This window comes from Ailuropoda melanoleuca, unplaced genomic scaffold (genome assembly GCF_002007445.2).
Source record: "Ailuropoda melanoleuca isolate Jingjing unplaced genomic scaffold, ASM200744v2 unplaced-scaffold9220, whole genome shotgun sequence".
Lineage (NCBI taxonomy): Eukaryota > Metazoa > Chordata > Mammalia > Carnivora > Ursidae > Ailuropoda > Ailuropoda melanoleuca.
The window spans coordinates 1-5,906 of NW_023254682.1; positions in this window are offsets into that span (position 1 = coordinate 1).

A 5,906-nucleotide genomic window follows, 5' to 3' on the forward strand; every position below is an offset into this window, starting at 1 on the left:
AAAACAAGCAACTTGGGAAGGCACAGGAGGCCATAATTTAAGGCACTTGACGTTCGTGGGTAAATGTTTCTTGATGGTCGTGAAGAATGGAAGGAGGAAAGACATAGCAGATGTTAAAGAAGAAATTATACATTTTAAACAGCAAAGCTATGATTGTAGGACTCAATCAATTTTGTCCAAAATACTCCTATTGTTTTAAACCTATCAGTAAATCTGAGGTAGATTGGCACAAAATACGATTGCATAGCCCAATTGCTGAGCCTTGGCTTAAGGAAAAATGAATTTTGATATGCAATCAGAATTTCTCCACTCTCCGTTGACATAAAATCTTGTTATATAAAGAACCTTATTAGCTGCCCTGGCTCCTATAATGTGATTCTGTCATTTCCACAGGTGAATGATATTCATTCATTTGTTCCACATTATTCACTGAGCACCTACTGTGTGCTAGGCACTGTTTCAGGCACTGGGGACCCTACGGCATTCTTCCTGACCTTAAGTTTCCATTCTAGTGGGGAGGAGCCTCCTAAGAGTGTGGTAGGTAAGCTCCAGGGTATGTAGAGCAGGCTGTGGCATCAGAGAGAGGGCCATTGGACCCAACCTTGGGAATCACAGAAGTTCTAGAAATTAAATTGGGCTGAATATGAGGTGGGCAGAAAGGCTCCCAAAGTGGATAGAGAGTAGAATACCCATTACTATTTTTTAACTTAGAGGCAACTAGTTTGCAATTTCTCAAAGATGAGTTAAAATCCAAAGTCTAGGGATGGAAAGAACCTAGGATCTTGTGAGACAATACATGGTGGCATGAGCCAGACTGGGGAATTAACATGGCAGATGGTCGGCCATGCTAAGGGCGACCCTCTATAGAAAACCTTGAAAATTCAGCCTGACTGAAATGTGAATTTGCATGTGTTAACAACCTGGTAGGTCAGGGGTTTTAGAGCTTTGCTGGAGTGAATCTATGACTTAGTGAAATGTTGGTGTGAACTGGCTTGTGCCTTGAAGGAGTCAACTGTAAAAAGTGGATATGCCCAGGGTATGGAGGTATGGAAAAGGCGCTTTCTTTTCTAGTGATGCTCAAGGCTTTCAGGATCTGAGTAGGAGGATCTAAAATGCAGGATTCAATACCCAACTTTGCCCATCACACACTACTCCCACACACACCTGCTTTTTCTTCTCACTCACCCCTTTTCCCACTTCCACTCTTTCTTACATGCTTTAATCTTTTTCTCTTTTCCTTTTCTCCCCTAACCCCTGGCCCTTGCCTCAGAGGACCATTTGGTTTCTCCGGTGGCCTGTGAGGAAGGAGGCTGCTGCATCCGACTGGGATGGGACCAGAGCATGTCGACACTTGGCAACAACGGAGGGAGTGTGCTGAGGACTGACAAGATCATGTCAGGAAACCGACACATCCTGGATGCTCTGGCTAATGGAATTTTCTGCTCATTGTAAACATTCCCTTTCCATCTTCCCACCACATGCCCAATCCGAAGGAAGGAAAGCATGCAAAATTTGAGATCCTCTGTCTTCCTGTGTCAGCTTCTACACATACCAGATTCACGCACACTTGCATCTTTGCAAAACACGACATGTGCTGCTATTCCTGTTCGGGGGAGTTGCTTTCCTCCCTCTCCTTCTGCTTCCTTTTGTCTCATTTGTTCCCATCAGGCCATCGTAGAAAAGTTCCCAGGGAAGAAGACCTGTTTCCCCAGTGATTCCAGTGGAAACCTGAACACCTCATGCCTCATCCCGTCTCTCTGTGTCTGCCTGTTGTTTTGGCTTGGGACAGTGGCACGGGGCTCCACTTGTACATTTTGGGGACACACCTCTGACTCAGTTTGCAGTTGCACATTTAGCCTGTGGAGTCATTCGGGGCATGCCCAGCAAGTGCTAGCTTCACTTTCGGCTTTGTTAATAGATTCTCTAGCTTCCTTGCTATGAAATTGAAATATGTTTCCCAGAAGCTGCATTTATAAATGCTAATTAGTTATTGATTCACATTATTATGATTTAGGCTTGTGTCACTTTTTACAATAAAAAATTTGTACACAGTGAATGTTAGGTTTTAGCTATAAAACAAAAATCTATCCTTCTGATTAGTAACGATTTTATGATACCTCTACTCTTCCACTCTCATAATGGAAAAATTCTATTTCCTAATCATTTACCCTCACCTCCCCTCTCCTTTGTTGACTGATTATTTTCTTTTCAGGAGCTTGTCGTTACCCCATCTTGACCAGTACTCCAACTATTGGTAGTGACAAGCTCCTTGATATTATCAGATGTGGACCAGTTATAATATTATTTATATTGCTACTGACTTTCAATGTTTACAGAGAAAGCCTGTAGAATCTTCTGTCTTGAAAATTTGAAGGTGTCCCCTCCTTTTGGCAAAGGAATGAGCTAGTAGTTACTTATTCCATTAGTAGCACCCAGAACTAAGAACCTGGGGTTCAGGGTTGGCTTCAGAGAGAGTAACTTCTCCTAAAAAAACCTAATAGTATTTTAAGCTCTCTTATGAGGGTCCTAAAATCATGGTATGTCACTGTCTTGGGCAAAACCCATATTTTCCCCTTTTTCTATGGATTCTGCACAAGCTTCATTTTCTTAAAGTTCTGCTCTTAATAATCTTCTGTTGGTGTGGGGCACATGGGTGGCTCAATTGGTTAAGCAGCCAAATCTTGATCTCAGCTTTGGTCCTGATCTCAGGGTCGTGAGTTCAAGCCCCACATGTGACACCACTTAAAAAAAAAAATCTTATGTTGGTGGAGAGAAAGCTCCTCATGAAATGTACACATCTTTTGGAAGACAGATTATAAATCTGGGTGTAAGCTAGACCCAGGATTGGAGTCTGAGCTCTGCTGCCTGGTAACCTTGGGCAGCTGGCTACCATTTGGATTTCGGTTTCCTGCCTTGTGAAGCAGGAGTCAACCTACCTGCATTGACTGGTTGTGAGGATTGGCCCATGGGAGGCGTTCAACAAATTGGAACCACCATTATTATCTTCCCATCCCAATCGTTACACCCCTGGTCCCCAGAGTCAAACACATATTTTATCTTTTTTGTATAGCTGCCACGCATGGTCATATACAGCAGGGCACTGTGCTATGCACTATACGAGACACTAGGATGGATATTAAATTAATGTTCTAGGGCTGCAATATGTAACAATTACACAAACTGAGTAGCATTAAACAACAGAAATTTGTTTGCTCACAGTTCTGGAGGCTGGATATCTGAAATCAAGGTGTTGGTAAGGCCATGCTCTTCCTGACGTTTTTAGGGAAGAATCCTTCCCTGGAATTCTGATGGGTTCAGCAGTCTTATTCCTTGACTTGTAGATTCATTCCTCCAATCTCTGCTTCTACTGTCATATGGACCTTCTTCCTCATGTGTCTGTGTGTCTCCAAATCATCCTCTCCTCATAAGAACACCAGTCATTGGATTTAGATCCTACCCTAATACAGTGTTACCTCATCTTACCTTGATGACATTTGCAAATACTCTATTTTCATATAAGGTCACATTCACAGGTTCTAGGTGGACATGAATTTTCAGCAAACTATTCAACCCAGTACAGTTATCGAGGGACATAGAGTTCAAGAATGAAATAAAATCTGAAAACCAAACCATAACTAAACCAGAATAGATTAATGCCATAATAGACGCATGCGCAATGGTGCTGTTGAATGTATCTAACACAGTGAGGGTTTGTTTCATTGAAATTTGAAGGAAATCATATTTGGATTCAATTAAGTATGAAGTGTTTGTGTTGGCTGTTGATTTTCATGAGACTATGTTGGGATTAGAACGGGCTGCTATGTGCCCTCTTACACCTCTCCTCCCTGTGACGTCTCTCCCTCTCTGCTCTCAACCATGCACCAGGGCAGCCTGTCTCTGCCAATGGCCACGACAGGATTTGCATTTGCTTCTTCCTTCCAATGGAAAATGTGGTTTTGCTCAAGGATTAGGAGTTAAAAGGCATGTGGAACAAGATGGAGAAAACGTGACTTCCCCAAAGTTTCAGAGCTCAGAGGGAGGCAGCCCAGCTTCATGGAGCTTTGCTCAGGGAGGCATGCAGGGCTGCTGTTTAGCAAGGAGCTCTGCCTGCACGCGAGGGGGCTGCAGGCAGTCACATGGGTGATGGCAGGAAGGGCAGGGCAGTGAGAGATCGGAACCATATCCATGACCCTGAAATCTTTGCTAAAGTGACCAGCAGCCTTAGGAGTTTGGTTTTATTGCCCTTCTGGTGGGAGTCAGGGGAAGGGCAGCATCTGCCCAAACACTGTGAGATGCAGAATGGAGGGACCTGCAGAAGCAGGAGCAGAGGAGGCCTGGGGCCTCAGCCATGAGCTCTGGGTGAAGGTGCTGGCGCTTTGAGGTGGTGTCCTTAAACCTTCTCTGGCAGGGAAGCCTGTACTGCGGACACAGAGGTCAGGTTTAAAGTAGTATATTATTCAACAAAAAGCAGAGTCAGACCTATAAAGACAGAGAACAAATCGATGGTTGCCGATGGGGGATGAGCAAAATGAATGAAGGGGGATGGGAGACACAGGTTTCCAACTATGGAAGAAGGTACTAGAATAAAAGGCACAGTATAGGGAGTATAGTCAATGATACTGTAATAGTGCTGTATGGCGACAGATGGTAGCTACACTTGTGAGCACAGCAGAGCCTTATAGACTACCTTGTACACCTGAAACTAATGAAACATTGTGACATTGTGTGTCAATTGTATTTTAAAAAGGAGAGCAAAATTTGTTAAAAAAAATAAAAGATAAATAACATGGGGGCACCTGGGTGGCTCAGTTGGTTAAGTGTCTGACTCTTGATTTCGATTCAGGTCATGATCTCAGGGATGTGAGATCGAGCCCTGCATTGGGCTTTGCACTGGGCAGGAAGTCTGCTTGAGATTCTCTCTATCATTCTGCCTCTGCCCCTCTCCCTCCCTCTCTCTCTGTCTCTCCCGCTCTAAAAAAATAAGAATTAACTTGAAATCTTCAAAAAAAAAAAAAGTGTGTTCAAATTTAGAAGGAAAACATCCTAGACCCTAAAAGGTAAAAAAGACAAGTTTACACATAACTCTAAGGAAAGCACAAATAATAAGTGAGACTTATCAAAAATGCCTAAATGAGGAAATAAGTCATGAAATAGGGGAGGGATCTCTAGAGGAGTTTGCCGAAATCCCAAAATTCAGAGAGACATTACCTATAACATCAGGGGAAAAAAGATAACCACAGAGCATCAGCTATACACTGGGGACAGAGGTAACACCTTCCATCCACTTCTTCCCTACAAAATTGGCAACACAAGTGGCCCGTGATCCAAAAGGCAAATCGCATCCGAGTTCAGGCACAGGTCAGTGATGCGTGAGTGGTGAGGAGTATCTGGCGCATGGGAATGAAACAGGAATGCACCGTGGGGTCAGACTCCAAGTCAGTTCAGGGATATGATTTTAGTGTGTGGCCAGCGGCTCAAGCAGGGATTCAGCTCTGAAAGAGGACTGGCAGGATCCCCAGAAGAGGGTCAGATCCCAGCAGCCTGGGGGTCGGGGCGGGGGGGACAGGTAGGCATTGCCAAGGCACCAGGGAGCCCTAGGATGGAAAGAAACCCTACGTGCCCATGTTCCCCTGGCAGAATGGGTCTGACAGGCAGATGGGCTCCCCCTGTGGGGAAGAGTTGAGAAGCTGCCATGCAGTCCTGTCCCTGACACTATGAAAGGCCCATATACTGCATCAGTGGTCTGCAGGGGCTGTAACAAATTACCACAGGCTTGATGGCGTAAAACAACAGAAACTAATTCTCACTTATTTCTGGAATCAGAAATCTAAAACCTAGGGGTGCCTGGGTGGCTCAGTCCGTTAAGTATCTGACTTCAGTTCAGGTCGTGATCCTGGGGTCCTGGG